Source organism: Prinia subflava, chromosome 6, assembly GCF_021018805.1.
Source record: "Prinia subflava isolate CZ2003 ecotype Zambia chromosome 6, Cam_Psub_1.2, whole genome shotgun sequence".
In the NCBI taxonomy this organism is placed as follows: Eukaryota; Metazoa; Chordata; class Aves; order Passeriformes; family Cisticolidae; genus Prinia; species Prinia subflava.
The window spans coordinates 17,911,524-17,927,638 of record NC_086252.1 but is presented as its reverse complement, the minus strand read 5'-3'; the positions used below and the strand labels follow the sequence as shown (position 1 = coordinate 17,927,638).

The following is a 16,115-nucleotide window of genomic DNA, read 5'->3' as shown; positions in this document are numbered from 1 at the left end:
GTTGGAACCAACATACGAGGCTGTTAGCCAGGCACAGCCCCAGCACAGCCAAGGAGGATTCACACAGGCTGGAGGTGACCTTGAAAGGGACACTTGACTCCCAGTGCTCTGGAGAGGCCACAGGGACAACCTCTCCACACAGGGACAACACTCTTGCAGCAAGAAAGGACCTGCTATCTTTCTCCAGCTGATCCCCTCATCTGTTCCTACTTGTGAACATTTTGTGTTCACAAAATAGTGCTCCTAACACACAGCCCAAGAGCTTCTCTGCAATGGGGCTGCTTTTTCCAGTGTCTCATCCCTGCAGTAGTGATCACTCAGTGTCACGTGGCTGCTCAGCACTGCACAGCCTTCTCCCCAAAACCATCTTACGCTCGAGGAGCTGTTGGTAGGGTGAACAGGCTAGTTCAGAAATCAGGGATTTCTGGGTATTGCCTCCAGATTATTCAGTCCTAAATCAGAACAAAAATAATTGCACTTACGAACAGGACTTTTTCCACCATCTCATCCTCACAAGATGGCACCACTCACCTCTGACCAGACAGGGTCACTCCTGGCCTGGCAGTGGCAGGGAGCGAACAGTGAGGGGCAGGAGGGGTGTTTCCCACAAGCCATTCCTGGTGACCCAGAAGTGGAAAGGCATGGCCTGGCCTTTGGAATCCCCAGCTTGTTACCATGAGAAAACAGCTTTTGTTTACATAAGCATATTCACCTTTTGCCTTTCTACCGATTGCTCCACTTTTATTTCTAGGTTGTTACAGCTCTGACCACTTGTTTGGTTTGTGTAACATGACAGCAATTCTGCTATTTGAATCAAATTGCCAGAAACCTGGAGCATTTTTTCCCTTCTATCCACTTTTTTGTTGCTTAATAGGCCAAAAGTACCATAAATAAGTCCGAATGTAGGGGCTTTTTGACATTTGAGCTGTTGGAACTTTCACTACACTCAGAGAAAAGTCAAGAAAGCAATCAAATATGGAGAGCAAGCTCTGGGATTTTGCTGGTGGACTTCTGCTGCCCACAGCTGCCAGCTGGTGTGCTGCAGTCCTCTTCAGAGCAGCAGCTACAATGAGAGGGGCTTCTCTCTGCTGGTCCCAAGGCTGCGATGAAAAGAGCCAGTCTGGAGCCACAGATTACATCGTGGGAGCTATGGGACACCCCACAGCACATCCTCTCCATGGCCTGGCACTAAATTAATAATGCTGTGACCTAAACAACACCATTGCTGAGGGCACCTTCATTCATCTTTCTCTTATCTACAGGATGACACGAAGCTGTGGTCAAAAATATTTAACAATAATGGATACTTGTAGAAAAGGATCAGGGATCTCCCACAGTCAGATTGTTTTATTTGTCAGTAGGTGTAGGTTTAGAACTCAATTGGCTTCAGCATTCAGATAGGCTTTTTTAATATAAAGGATTTTCTTCATCACAATCAACTAAGTCTCACTAAACATGCAGTGAACTGTGGCTGGTCTGCTAAAGGCAGCATCTATAAAATGATATTAAAATAGTAATTGCCTCTAAAGGGGAAGTCTGAGGCATACAAGGGCAAGGCATGTGGAATGAATTTAAAGCACCGTTTTCCAATGCCTGTCTCTTATAAATATTCCAATATTCCTACGAGAATGTTGAAAAACTACAGTGCACAGAGATCAGCTCAGATTTCACATCAAAAGCTCAAACAAAAAGCTAAGTGGCCCGGGCAGTCATCAGGGAAAAACCAACTGCACAAGCAAGAGTGCATTAGAGTTTTTACAGCCCAGGTGTTGACATAAATTAGAGTAACCTGAATACCTATCATTAGAGCAACAATCAAAGACTGATCTGCCTGGAATGTGGGAAAAACAAAACAATAGCCAGCCCCAGATCTCCATAATGTAAGGGAGCCTGCTCCACCATAGACAGTGCAGAAAAAAACACCACCTCAGAGCCAGGTTACTGTCAATAAAAAACTCGGTTCAGCACAGCAAGATCCGTAAATCAGTTTTGGGAGAAACAGGCAACTAAGCCTGGTAGAGATTTTAATTGTAAAAAAATAAAATTAAAAAAAATTCCAATTTTCCATTCTTAAAGTTAATTTTGAATGATTTGAGGCTGCAAAGTGGTGAGAAACCTCCACCAGACTGGGTAGAGATGGAGAGACTGAATTTATTTTCTTCAGAGTTCATGGAAAAGCTCAGGCCAGTTTTCAGAGAAGACTGGATGAGACTCATTGTACCTTCTGACTTTCCTGAAGCATTTGAACTTTTTGAAATCAGACTTAGAGATTAAGAGGAGTGCATCCCATGAAGTCCTTTTATGTTTTCTCCTGAGCAGGGATTTGCACTGTAGCTCAGGGTTAGTCATTAAACCAGATCATTTGTGAGGCACTGAATCATATTTGCATGTAAGTAATGAATTTGAAAAGTGTCACAGTCAGCAAGCAAGGCTGGCACTGACTCCCACAACACCATCCTTTGGATCAGGAAGGCTGGTGGAGCAAGGACCACAGAGATGCCACGCCTCGTGTTCAGCACTGCTGGTACCTTGCTCCATGAACCTGGGGAGACCAACCAGCAAGATTTCTGTCATCTGTCAAAGGATCACAACCCACTGAAAAACTCCCCATAACTTACCCTCTGTGCCCTGTTCACAAACCACAAACTGAACAGAAACTCACACCATATCTTACTAACTGACTAGGTACTAAATGAGAACTCATTCTGCATATGACTTGTATCCCCTGTGTTCAAAACCTTCTCTGACCTCCACTTCAAAAAGCTGTAAAACAGCATTTGATCTGCCATTTAAAGGTTTATTTCAGTAGCCTGGCCAGGAAAAATTAAGTTCTTTGTAGGCTCTGCTGGGCTACTACAAAACAGTTACTTTTTTACAATTCACATTGCCTAAGGAATTAGTACAAGTTTGCAATAAAGCAATTGAAAATGTTCACTTTACTGAGTTACAAATGAATATACGCAAAATATACCATTACTTTGCAAACTTTTAGTCTTTACCAAGGTAGGTATTTTATCTTAGATCCTCCTCTGAGAACAGCAGCAAAATGAAAAATTCTCTTATAACTTTTACATGACAGCTTACAGTAATAAGTTACTATCACTTTCACCCCCCCAAAATGCTGATATACGTTAAGCTGGGCAATGTATGCTGGGCATCTGCACACGCAGGAGCTGGACAGCAAAGCACCCATTTGCACAAACATCCAAAGAAACTCTCAGTATCCATTCCTCCCTGCTTGGAAAAGAGCCTCTGCCCTCTGAGGTTTGGCCTGCTCTGCAGCTCATACTGCGTCTCGGAAAGCTTTCAGATGGGCTGCTATGGTTTCAGTAATTATTTTTAAAGGTTCCGGGCAACGTAAAAACAAATCTGTGGAAGAGACTTTAAAATCAGGATGGAAATAATAAAGGGGAGGGAAAAGAGGGGACAAAAAGTAATCTGAAGCAAAGAGAGAGTTTTCTTGAGCAAACAACCCCTTCCCAAACTCTGACTTCAATCACCCCTTCTTCACATTGGAGCCAATCTCAGCTCATCCCAAACTACTCAAGCTACTGTGGCCAAAAGTTCATAATCTGTTCTAAAAGGTCTATGAAACTTTACCAATTGCATCCAAAGCAATAAAAAAACCTAACCAGAAAGTAAATCAAGGATAAGAGATTATTTCAGTCTTAAATATCTTACCATACGCATTTTGGTTTGAAAAGGATCAATGTAAAAACAACAAAGAAAAGCAAGAATATTACTAAAAACACATTATTGCACATGTGAAATTACATGATCACCTAATATCCTGGCAGTACTGGCAAATGATGCCTTGTTCTAATCCATATTAAAAACAAAGCCAAAATGTTATGTTCCTGCACCACCCAATTATCTGCCTGGTTGGAATCCAGCAGTAAACTTCTACAGCAACTTTAGAGACATAGATAGAAGAAGCAGTATATTACTGCTATTAAAAAATGTTCAATACAACAACTCCAAAACCACTTTTAGATGGGTTGTACCAAACTAACAGACCAGATAAGCATTAAGGAATCATTAAGTAAAACAGACTGAAGGTTGCCATTATCTCTGCATTGTTTGGTTTCTTGCATCATATATAAATATCTACTAAATCTGACCATGATTTTCTCTCTTGTAAAAAACAGATTTTATACTGATACTAATTGATACTAATTGTGTTGGAACTACAACAAGAAAAGTTTAATTTTAAGAGTCTGATTTTTTCATTAAAAAAAAATAGTACCACCGGTCCTTAGCTGATAGGAACTGCTCTGGTTTCATTCCAGATCTAAGAAATCTTCTTAGACTTAGAGGAAGATATGCTCCAAAAACAGTAATGAGAATCTGTATGATAAATGATGAGGGCTGCCAGTTGAAGTTCTAGGGCTAAAGCAGACTACCAGCAGGGACAATAAAGATTCATCTTTTCCTCTTCAGTGCTGGACTGCTGAATCCATCATATGTCTTATTCTGAGCTGACCAGCACTTTTCTACCTCCAACACCAGTTACTAGACAAAAAGAACTGTTACCTAATGGAAATATGTACAGAAACCCAGCAGAGGATCTCCTGCTCAAGATTCACTCCTTGGGAAGGGCAGCTCCAAAGCAAATTCGGGGCCTGCTGAGTGCCCTGCAGAAGGTCAGCTCCAACCCAGGGGCTTTTGGAACCTGTGGACTGGTGTTTAGAGATATCCCCAGGCAAGGAGTCTGACGCCCTGGTGGCTGCTCGCTCAGATTCCCATCTGCAGCTGAAGCAGTGGAAGGACAAACCTGAAATTCTTCCTCTCCATTTGGATTTACTTTGTCACTTTGCAAAGCAGTCAAAATCTAACCCACAGCACACTGAACACCTCTCCATAGGTTATAAAAGAGACCTTAGCCTTCAGCATCTGAGTTTGCATGTGTGCAATCACCAGCAATACTCATGTGCTGTTCCTATCACCAGCAATTTCCATTTGATCCAATCTGGAAAACATCCTGAGTAATACAAGGATGAATTTTTCTGTTAAGTATTTCCAACGCTGCCTTTTGGCAAGAAAAAAATGTCAAAAGTCACTTGGAAAAGAAAGGTACAGCCATGAGACGTTTCAATTATTTCATAAATAAGCTGCCAAAATGCAAAGAACAAAATCTAGACAATACTAATATTCTTCATATTTATATCATTATAAGCCGAGCTGAGAGCAAAGTATTGAGCAACCACAATTATACTTTGTTTCATTTACTAGAATAGAACTACAATAAAAATTTTACTCACAATAGCCTTGTAAAGCCATTTTTACATAAATCCTTTCATCTGTTTTTGCAGCAGGACTTGATATTTATGCAATACATTTATTAAATACAGGTGAGATAACAGAATTGGAGGTTTCAGGTTATACACCTGGGCCTTTAGCTGAATACTCAAATGATACTGGGACCATGAAATTTGCACATATGCATCCAAGTACACGGAACACATCTGCAGCAGGTGATGCCAATTTAAATACCTACAGAAAGGGCACACAGTTAAGCTGTCTGTGACTAACCTAAGCTTTCATCCTTCAGTTGGAAGCCCAAGTAAAGTAAAGATAGCTTCTTAAGATTTCATTTATGAAATAGGCTTCTCTTAGTGTTTTGGCAATTATCTAATAGATGGCAAGGTACAAGTTCTGTTATTCATCAGTCTATGGTTCCTCCAAACTCAAAGCAATTCTGACGTTACATGAAAGACAATGCAGGAATTTAAATTCCTTGATCTACATGGAGAGGCACTAAAATTTCTGTGTTTAATAATGTGGGGTTTGAGTTAAAAAAGAAAAGGGAGAGAAACTGTCTTGTCAGAGCTTGAGACTTGAAGAGATTTCTGTCTTAATGTATTGACACGGCACTGCTGATGTAGCACAGGGCTCTCTGACTGATGCTGACAGCCCCAATTATCCCCTGGTCCCACGAGGGACAGGCAGATTGGTGCTGCTCCTGCTAGGTCTGGGAGGACACAGACAAGCAAGAGGGCACACAGTCCTGTAAAGGGCTCTAGTTGAAAGCATGGCACAAATCAAACAAAAAGCATCCAAGGACAACAAATTGAATACACCCTTCTGCTTTCCTCCCCATCTCCAATTACAAAAGTCTTTGCTCCAGTTTATTTCACTTTGGAAACAGCTTTTTACAGCTGCACATGGCAAGTACTTAGCTAGGAGGCAAAGAGGAGAAGCTGGAAAGAATGATTATTAATGGATTCTGCCAAAAAATAGTCAGGGCAAACTCTTCCACAGCTCAGGAGACAAACTAGTCGATCTCCCCCTACACAAAGAAGGAGGCATGTCTGGACTGCCTTCCTGAGAGGAGAACAGCACAGCTGCACTGCCTACTGCAGCTCCCTGGGCTGACAACATGCAGCTCCCCTCCCCTTAATACTTATAAAGCTGGCTTAATCAACCCATGCTAAAGACAGGGTTTCCCAAGTCACGGTGAGTAAAAACCAAGAGGTTCCATGCAGTTACCTGAATTTAATTTTAAATATTTCCATCTCTAACTGTTTTCTATGACCTTCAACAACAGAATGTTTCCATGAGCAAGTGTAGCCAGAGGCAGTGTGCCACGTGGGTGCCTGCCCTGGAGGGCAGGGGTTTACCAGGGGGCTCAGGCCACTGTAGTGACCCCATGTGAGGCTACAGTGACTGCATGGGTCAGACCCAGGAAGGTGAATATGCCAGCAGGGACAAACCCACATCTTGCCTGAACTCAGTGGGAGCCACAAGCCATTGCCTGAGCAGAGACAGGGTGCCCCATCCAGCTGCTCCAGGGTCAGCAGTGGCTCCTGGCTCTTGCCAGTGTTTTGGAAGTGGTGCCCAGCCAGCATGGCACCTCCCTGTTAGCTGGCAGCTCTGAGGCAGCCTGCCACCCCACACAGGTGGCACAGGAACTTACTGAGACCCAGGGAACAGCTGGGTTGGGAGGTTATTGGCCTCCATTCAAGACAGCAGGTCTAGCTGAGCTCCTGCTGGTATTCTAAATGCATGTTTATTGCATGAAAGTAGTAATTTAGTGTAGTTCAAACTAAAAAAAAAAGTATGTATGACATACCACTGCCATGAAAACATACCCACAAAACCAAAAGCAGCCACATAGCATCATTCAGCACTTGCATTTCCTTTTTAGAACATTCAACAAATCCTCTTACTCCAGAGAAGTGCTGTAATTTGTCCTTGCTAGTGCCAGTCTACCAGCAGCTCAGAAGAGAAAACAAACTGGTCCCTGCAGGCTGCAGTGCAGGTGCCCTGAAACAGCAGGTATCGGAGGGTGGCAACCCATTTCCCCTTGAATTTATTTGTAATGAGAGTGGCTGTCACAGCTGTTGAACCCTAGCTAAAGTTATCATCACATCTGCAGAATCCTGTAAATATGGCCAAAACCTTGATCCAACTGGCTGAACGATTTGGTTAGCTTGCAGGGGTAAAACCCAACCTTATTTTAAGTAAACCTGAAGGCTAAATTTAGCATATGGCAGACTGACCTATAACTCCTAACATCTTTGCTTTCAAAACCAGATTTTGTAATTAGATGTAGAGTTAAGAGCCACTTCAAATCTGAGGCCACAAGCTTCCAGATAAAAAGCAAATTTTTTCTAAACTCAGAGAGCTGTAGTATCCAGATAAAACTCACAGCTGAAAGGAAGCTTTGTATTGGTTTTATCAGGTCATAAGACATTATTACTCTCATGAAGTCTACTTTCTCTTCTAAACTGCAGCCCTGATGACTTGCAGTCCTCAAAAACCGCTGGTGCAGGGATCATTGTTTTCTTCCACCTCTGCCAAGGCCCAGGTGAGCAGGCAGGCTCACAGCGAGTGCCAGTCCAGGCACCACCACAGAGAACAAGCCCTGCTTCTGCACAGAGAGGGAACAGCAGCACCAGGGCTGCCGCAGGAACAAAGCCTCAACCCTGCAGCCAGACCCCTCTTCAGGTGAGCCTTGCTCCATCAGAACTTGCTGTTAGGGAATGCTGTTCAATGAAACCGAGCTGGCTCTGCACAGCCAGCATGAATTCAAAGTCTGCCACTAGTACCAGACTGCTGAGATCTGGGGTACAAATGAGCAGTTTTCTGGCTTCCCACAACTGTTCACCTGAGAAAGCAGCAGGGCCTGCCCTTTCAGGTCCCACGAGCAGACCTGGTCCTTACCCTGCCAGCTGCTAATAATAACTCAACACTTTCCCACAGTGCAGAGTATAATGCACTCATTTATCTGTTTACTTCCAAGAGAAAGATCTCCTCAGGAAACTCTGAAAGAGCATTTTCTGTTCCCCCCCGAAATGTGGATTATGAAATATACTGTACCATCCATATGGAAATGTTTACTGCCTTTAAAATAACTATTTAGCTTTCATCAATAACCAGAAAAATTCAAAGTCACTGTCAACAAGGAGACTGAAATACAACAGACAGCAGGGCTGGAAGAGGGCATCTACCCTTCCCCTGAGTCACCAGAGATTATATAATTTCTGCCAGTATTCATCTCTTTTTGCTCTGAAAATCTCCACTGATGGAAAATATGCAATATCCCTGTCATCTTGTTATCCTAACAGCTAATGAAGCTTTTCCCAGTACTTTATTTAGAACTCCATTTGCTGTGATTGCATTTACTTTTTTTATACTATTTGCAAGTGATGCATATAAGAATTTATTTGTTTCCTCTTCATGGTTATTTGAAAAATGGTTACATGTCTCTTTGAACTTCTCTTTAGGCTAAGCAATCATATTTCCTCCAGTCTTTCCTTACAGGTGGCATTTGTGCTGTCATCATTACTGCTGTTCCTGGGACCTTCCATAATCCCATATCATAAGTGAAATGGGTGAGAATGACACAATACACCATCTTTATCTCAGTATTGCATTGTAAGTTTATAAATGTCAGCTTAAAAATCTTCATGTTTTCCTTATCTGCATGTCTCCCTTCTTTGAACAGGCCATCTCTTCCTACCCAAACTGATTTGTTTGATTACTGACCACACAGTAGTAGCATCTTTTTTGGTCCTGTGGAATAACCCTCCAAATCATAGTCTTTACACCAACCCTCATCCAGCAGCAGTCCATCATGCCTGATAAGAGCTGTGGATCCACAAATGAAGTGAGACATTTGTCTGTCCCTTGGGCTAGCTCTTCCCTCTCACATCTCCCAAGCCTGGCACCCAGATTTCTCCAGACTCTGGTTTCCAAAGTAAGTGCACTGCTGGAACTACACCAATGCATCAACCCACACGGACCACAGCTATAGGCTTCATCTAGAAGAAACCCTGAATGGTTTTGTGCTCATGTCTACAGAGAACCAAAATCCCAGATGAGTCTGGGACCCTCCCAGCATCAGTTTCTACATAGCCCACAAATCATAAGGAAGCCACAGTTGGGATTTACAACACAGAGCATCTGAGATTGGAAATACTTGAGCTGCTGGGCTGTACCAGCTCTAGAGCAGGACACTGCAGCCTACCTACAGCACATGCTTTCTGATGGAGCCTCTGTGGCAACGAGAAAAAAATTAAACTAAACATTAAATTAAAAAATAATTCAACTAAAAAAAAGTAAACTCACTGTTCTTTTTTCTTACTAACCATGTGTTTCAGTGAACCTTTTCATACTATACCTGTTCATTACCACCAAGCTGTAAGCATTGCAGGCTTCACTGTGCAGTTTTCAAGTGTAGTGTCATCTGCTTTAAGTCAGGACAACTACAGATTCATTGTGCCTGGTCATACCATACCTTAGGTCTCCTGACCTACTTGCCAAGCCTTAAATCCCTTCACTGTTAGCCTGGTACTACTGGAATGGGAAAAAAAAGAAAAACCAAACAGAAAATAACTCACTGCACATGTTAAAAGTGTATGGATCTGGCACAAAATCTGACGTGACCTAAGGCACCTAAATCTGACATTAGGAAAGGTGTGGCACATCAGAGCACTGCCATTAATCCTGCCCTGGAGTAGAATGACTCCTGGATTGTCACACTGCAGCCTAAGACATGAGGTGGCTCTGTGGCTTCCAACTCTCACAGGCCAGGAACGACACCCAGCAGAGGCTGCTGCTCACACCACGGCTCCCACCCCCTCCCAGCCCTCAGTGCAAACCCCACAGGCTCCCTACCTGGTCACCAGCAGGAGATCCTTGCATAGAATTGGAGGTCTGGTCTATTCAGTCCAGAAAATACTTTCTGAAGTTAATTAAATTGCAACAACATTTCCCAGGTTGCACAGTCCTGCAAGGGAGAAAGCAAAAGAACTATTAATTGTGGACCACTGGGGATCACAGAGCCTGAGCATGTGTCCATATATTTCCTTGCATAAGCAGAAATTCTGCATGAGAAAGTGGTGGTGTATTGTAAAGAAGAGAGCTCCCCTCCTTCTAAAGAGGAATCAGAACAGGAAAACACACTGGCTGGGTTCTCCATACCACTCCTGCGGCCAAAGGACCCAATTTGTTCTCAGTTTTAGGACAATTCTTCCAAATTCAGCATAGCATACATAGTAAAAGCCAATATAAATGGTGGAAGGAAAAGAAAAAGGCATAAAAAGCCATGTATGTGATGGTAAAACAGAACAGAGTTATCCACTAAAACAGCTGCTCCTCATAAGAGACATGGTTCAACAGCTAGCTCTGTAATTAGGAGATTTCCTAGTTTAGGCTAGAGAAAAACACATGCAAGAGCTGAAACAAATGTGTGTGGGGAAGAAAAGGTGAGGCAACAGCCTGGAAGATGTGACAGATGGGCTGCAAACAATGTCCCCACAAAAAATACACTTGACCATTTGATGTATTTAGTATTAGAACCAACAAAATCAGATCTTTAAAAATCCAGTAGTTCTAAAATGAAATGTTTGAACAGTAGCCATTCAGCATTGTACAGATTTGCCTCTATTTAGAAATCAGTCTCAAGACCGCAGTCCCTCACAGCCACGCAACCCTTGCACACACTATGTCATGAAATGAAAGCCAAGAGATTCTACCACAAACCCCCCGAAGCTGGCGCACGCAGTTCCCGTTTGCTTTAGCTGCTGATGCATATCTTACACTCCCACTTCTTCCCTTGCAGAGAGCGGAATAACCCCGTGCTATGGGTCCAAGTGCACAGTGGACACAAGTCCAATAGTGCAATGCAGCCGTATAGGTTTTGAGGAGTAAAACCGGCCGGTGATTAAGGTGATATTGAGTGGTTTATTCTATTTATTTGCAGAATTAAAGATTCTTTAATGATGCTTTCATCTAACTTTGAAGCTCCCTCTAATCAAACTTCTATATTAGCAGTGTTGAAGGGAAAGAAATGAACACACAATTTAAAAAAGGATACAGAAAAAAAAATTTTTTTCCATAGATGATATATGCACAAACACATGTACAAAGTCTCTCCTCCTTCTAAAGTGCAGCAGAAGAGTAGCCTTTTTTCCTGAGCACAGAATTTGTCCCCATCTGGTTCCATTTTTTCTTATTTTCTCTTTCTGGTTTCCTTCTCTCTCATTCCAATGCATATTTAATTCATTTTGTTTAGTCTGTACTCTTTATTCCCTTTCCTCTTTTTGCAGATTTCCTTTTTAATTTGTTAGAGGAAGAAACATTCTTTCCCTGGTTTTCATAACACAAGCTAATGGGAAAGGCCCATTCAGAAATCCCCCCTCTTTAACAACTCTCCTGCTCTTTCAATCCTGGTTGCCTGTGCTCACTCCTGGTAGCAGAGTAGAACCATTAGGGTTTATTTATTTAGGAACCTGTACCAGTTTATTTTTTAATTCCATTTCAAATACCTGGCACAAGCCACTGCATGGAGGCTCAAATATATTATTTACGAGCCATTATATTTAGCTTAAAACAACTCCTAATCTATTTGAGATGAGCCGCTATAAGACAGGATTAGGCTGAAATGAAAATGTCTGCAGTGGGATTTTACTAAATTGCTTTTAAATCACATTCCTAGTTAAACAGTGCTCCAGCGAAGGCTATAAACCCTAATACATCAGAAAGGCTGATTTGGGGCAGAACTCCGGCTCTCTGACAACTTGCTGGTTTTACAGAAGCAGAGGAGCCCAGCTAAGGCCAAAGCCTTCTCTGCATATAAAGCCCCAGAGCTCGAAATATGAGAGCAAAGCTCTGCAGGCTGAGCCACGGAGCTGTCTGAGTGCCCAGGAACAGGGCCCTGCTATTCCCAGCCTGCCAAGACCCCCTGCGCCCTGCAGCAGGGCCAGGTGCAGCAGCAGCAGCACAGCAGCAGCAGCAGCCTGGCCGGCCGGGAGCCGCTATGCTCACCTTACGCAGGCGTTTCCACACTGAGATCAGGATGAATGCACTACTCGGTACGAGGAGCTGAAGGAGCTGAGCAACTTAGTCTGGCGTTCTACACGACCAGGGAAATATTTTTAAAAACATTTGGGAAGAAGTGAGGGCAGCTTTAGGCCTTCTTCCCTGACACTCCAATCTTCGATTCCAATGCCTGGCGTGCCCTGTTACAGCACTGCCATCCCCAGCAGCTGCATTTCGTGTGAGACTGCTGCCGCTGTCCCAGCCCCTCTGCCTCACAAGCCGTGACCCTGGGTGAGCAGGGGCATCTCTGTGCAGAGCCTGGAGCTGGCTGTGGGGCCAGCACCTCCTCTTCCCCACACTCACCCAGCACCATGTGGGCCCCACACTGGGATTTAGTTTTAGTTGGGATTCTGTGCGCTTACTACTGGATTATACATTTTATCATCCTGAAGGTTTTCTTTGTAACTTTCACTCCAACTTTGCATTTAAGATTTGTAATTAATCAGACTTGCCTAGTAATTTCAAAGTAACAAAGCAATCTTTATGCTGGAGTACAAAACAAACATCCCATGAAAGAGTCTCCCCCTGAGAGCTCCCAAATTCTCCAGCACAAACTTAGCTTCATTTCATTCCAGATGCAATGTGCTCCCAAGTCAAAACCCTCCAGCACAGAAAAGTCACGATGCAATTTCTCAACAGAAATCACCAGGAATGCGAGAATACCTTAACAAGAAATGACAGCAGTAAAATCAAAGAGAGGAGCTACATACTTGGTACAGCCAAAACAAACTAAATGAAGTTTCCACTACAGTCAATGATTTTAATCTCTACTTGGAAAAGTGCTTTTTGTTAGAACACTGAACACGTCAATTAAAAATCCAGATCGTTAACTTATTTTACGAAAGTCTTAACAAGATGCAGAAGATTTCATTCACATTTCCAGTGTGACTCAGGTCCACATTGCTGCTGCACTGCAAGGCAGGATGTACTCCAAGCTCCGCACAAACCGAGCCAACCCACACATGAGCTTCCTTTTTTTGCCCTGTAGAGTTCTGCTCTGAAATCACATGCCCCTTACTACCTGCTGCCACAACTGCCATACAGACCACTCCTTAGCCACTGCTGCCAAAAATCAGTGAAAACACATGTGCAGAACCCCTGTGGGACAGCTAAAGAGACGTTTTAAGAGAACTAACCTGTGCTATTTGAATCCGTTGGAGGTCACTCGGTTCTGAACTTCCCCAGCAGCTCCAGTCTCGTTTCCTGCAGAGGAGCATGTGACACACACACTTCCTCACCGCACCTTGCTAGATCTCTTTGCCCTCATTTTAACATCAAATGAAATGACTAGCTGTCCCTCACAACATGTTAAAGAAATTTCTGATCTAATGTTGAACCACTGACATTTCTGCATAGCCAGAAAGCCCTCCTCTAATGCTCTCTGAGTCACTCCATGATTCAATGGACCTTTTTGTACTATATATTAATACCAAATGCTGAACGTGATTCTGCTACAGTATGCTTTTTGTCCCCCCCCTTATTTTAAAGGGGAAACAAATGCAGTAGTGGAGAATGTAATTACACTGCAGGCGTGGGAAATTTCAGTTCAAGGGTATTTGTTTATCAAATGTTCAGAGTGGTAGTGAACTGATAAATTCAAACAGATGCAGTCATTAGCAATTTTCAGAAATACTTTCATTCAAATACAGTAAACAGAAGTTTGAGTGCTATGAAAAGTAGTTTATGTCTTCAGAAGAGCAGAGATTTTCTCAGCTAAAGCAGTGTGCATCCACATTTTGTTATCTAGCGCTGGACAAAGAGGTCTGATCATATGACACAAAAGGAAGGACAGTAAAGTCCTGGATTAGAGTACCATGTTTACAGGACTAGTCAATAGGTGGTGCTTTATCAGAATCTTTTTTTAAAGGCACATGAATTTTGGAAAGGCAATCTAACCCTAAGTACACCACCAGCAGAAAATTGACAGTCTGGAGATAAAGTTTGAAGACTACCACATCACAGGAGAGGCCAAATGGTCACACCAGAGTCAGCAAGGAGATACTGCTCTGCTGGAAGATGCTCCTTGTGGAAAACACTAAACACTTGTCAAACAAGCTAAAGAAGAGGGTGAAGATAAATGTCCCATTCCTTTATTTAGTGAGAGCTGAAATAACAACAGACAGTGACTGCCAAAGCCTGTGTGAAAGTGGTGGGTTACAAACCCAGAGGGGTTCCTTTACAGACTGACTGCAAAGATCTGGGCTGGAGCACAGATTTGCTGTAGCTGTACCTAAGTGTGAATGTGAAAACCTTGAAGGTAGGAAGAGGGTGAACAGACAGTGATGCTGCAAATTTGGGATGCAAATCTTTTGGCAGCAACACTCATTCATGGTGTCCTGCCTCCACCATTCAGTTCTCCCACTGCACCCCACAGCTGCCTCAAGTGTGTTGGCACCGTGGTTCCACAACCTGTGCCATGGACCACACTGAGGAGCTGATCTAGTAGTCCAAAGCTCACTAGATTTTTTTCCCCCCCTTTTCTCACTTTCAGGCAAAACCAGACAAGTCCTGGTAGGGAGCTGGCTCTGCCACTACCTAGGCTGTCACACAAAACCATGGCTACAGTGAGAGACCCAGAGCAAGCCAATCAGAGCTGCTTCTTCGCCCATGGGTAGACGAATTCTGTGCAATTTCTACATAAATTAAGAGGTTTCCACTCAGATGTCAACTTTATAATTAAGCTGTGCCAGATGAAGACATCAATGTTGTGAGCAGCCTCCTGGTAACCACCAGCCAGGGATTACATTCCCATCTGCTGCCTCAGGGCTTCTTACCACTGCTCACTAGTTCATTACTATCAAATGAGCCAAACTTGCTCCAGTAATTTATATCAGTGGGTTAAAATAATTGGAAATGGAGTAACAATGGTTTTGAGAATCTCTCCCATCCACAGAGATGTGAGAGTAGTAACCTCTGGCAAAGAGGCAGCAACAACAGGATTTACAGAGCAGCAGCTAAGTGTTAAACCAATTACCTCCAGCTAATAAAAGATGTAAGTATTTTATGTGTAAACATGCATAGGACACCCTTGCAAAAGGAAATACGTGCATGACTGAAAAACCCCCAATAAACCAGCCCATAAAATGGATGCTTTTCCATGAGACTCACACACACACCCCTCTTGGGCATGCACCTCTGAGCTCCTGCAGCTGTAGTAGGAAAGCATGTGCAAACATATGTCTGCAGATGCACCTGTTCTGCCCCCACTGAAGGTTTTGGGCCAAATGGCCAAGGTATTATTTACCCTGGAAGACACTTGAGAGCACTGTGAGGCTCATGCAGCTTAGGCATTTTCCCCTCGGTAAGCGTGCAGAGACACGATCCGCCGGACCCCGAGCTTCAGAGGCGCTGAGGGGAAGTTGAAGAGTTCAGGAAGTGGCCATGCTTGCTCTCAGCACACTGCCTCTTTGTCCTCACCCAGCTGCTCCCCCAGGAGCTTTCACACAGCCTGGATCCCTCACAAGAGATGGGTTATTTCTCTCCATCTTAAGAAGGGGCTATGTTTACAAAGTCACTTTTAATGTGTCAACCTCTCTGTGAGAATCCAGTCACACATAATGGACTGTTCCAGAGCTGTGCTTGGAGTTGCTAGTGGGGCAAATATACTTTTATATCCCCCCCAGACATTTGGGGTTGTTCAAGATGGGAGGAATTTGCTCACCCAGCAGGTAACCCGCAGCAGGCTCACAGCCCCTCTAATCCATGCCCAAAGCAAACAGCCTCCCAGGGTGCTGCTGCAGCCAAGCCCAGAGCGCTGCATGCCCTCCAGCAGGGCCGTGGAGAGCACT

General features: G+C 43.5%; 1 protein-coding gene across 6 annotated transcripts in view; it reads right to left on the bottom strand.

Moving 5' to 3' along the window:
* Positions 1-16,115, bottom strand: part of WIPF1 (WAS/WASL interacting protein family member 1) — a 55,078-nt gene that overhangs the window by 23,936 nt on the left and 15,027 nt on the right. For all 6 annotated transcript variants that reach the window (XM_063400490.1, XM_063400487.1, XM_063400488.1 and 3 more), the window contains one exon: positions 10,123-10,234. The gene's annotated coding sequence lies outside the window, so the exon portion shown is untranslated. The remainder of the gene's footprint in view (positions 1-10,122; positions 10,235-16,115) is intronic.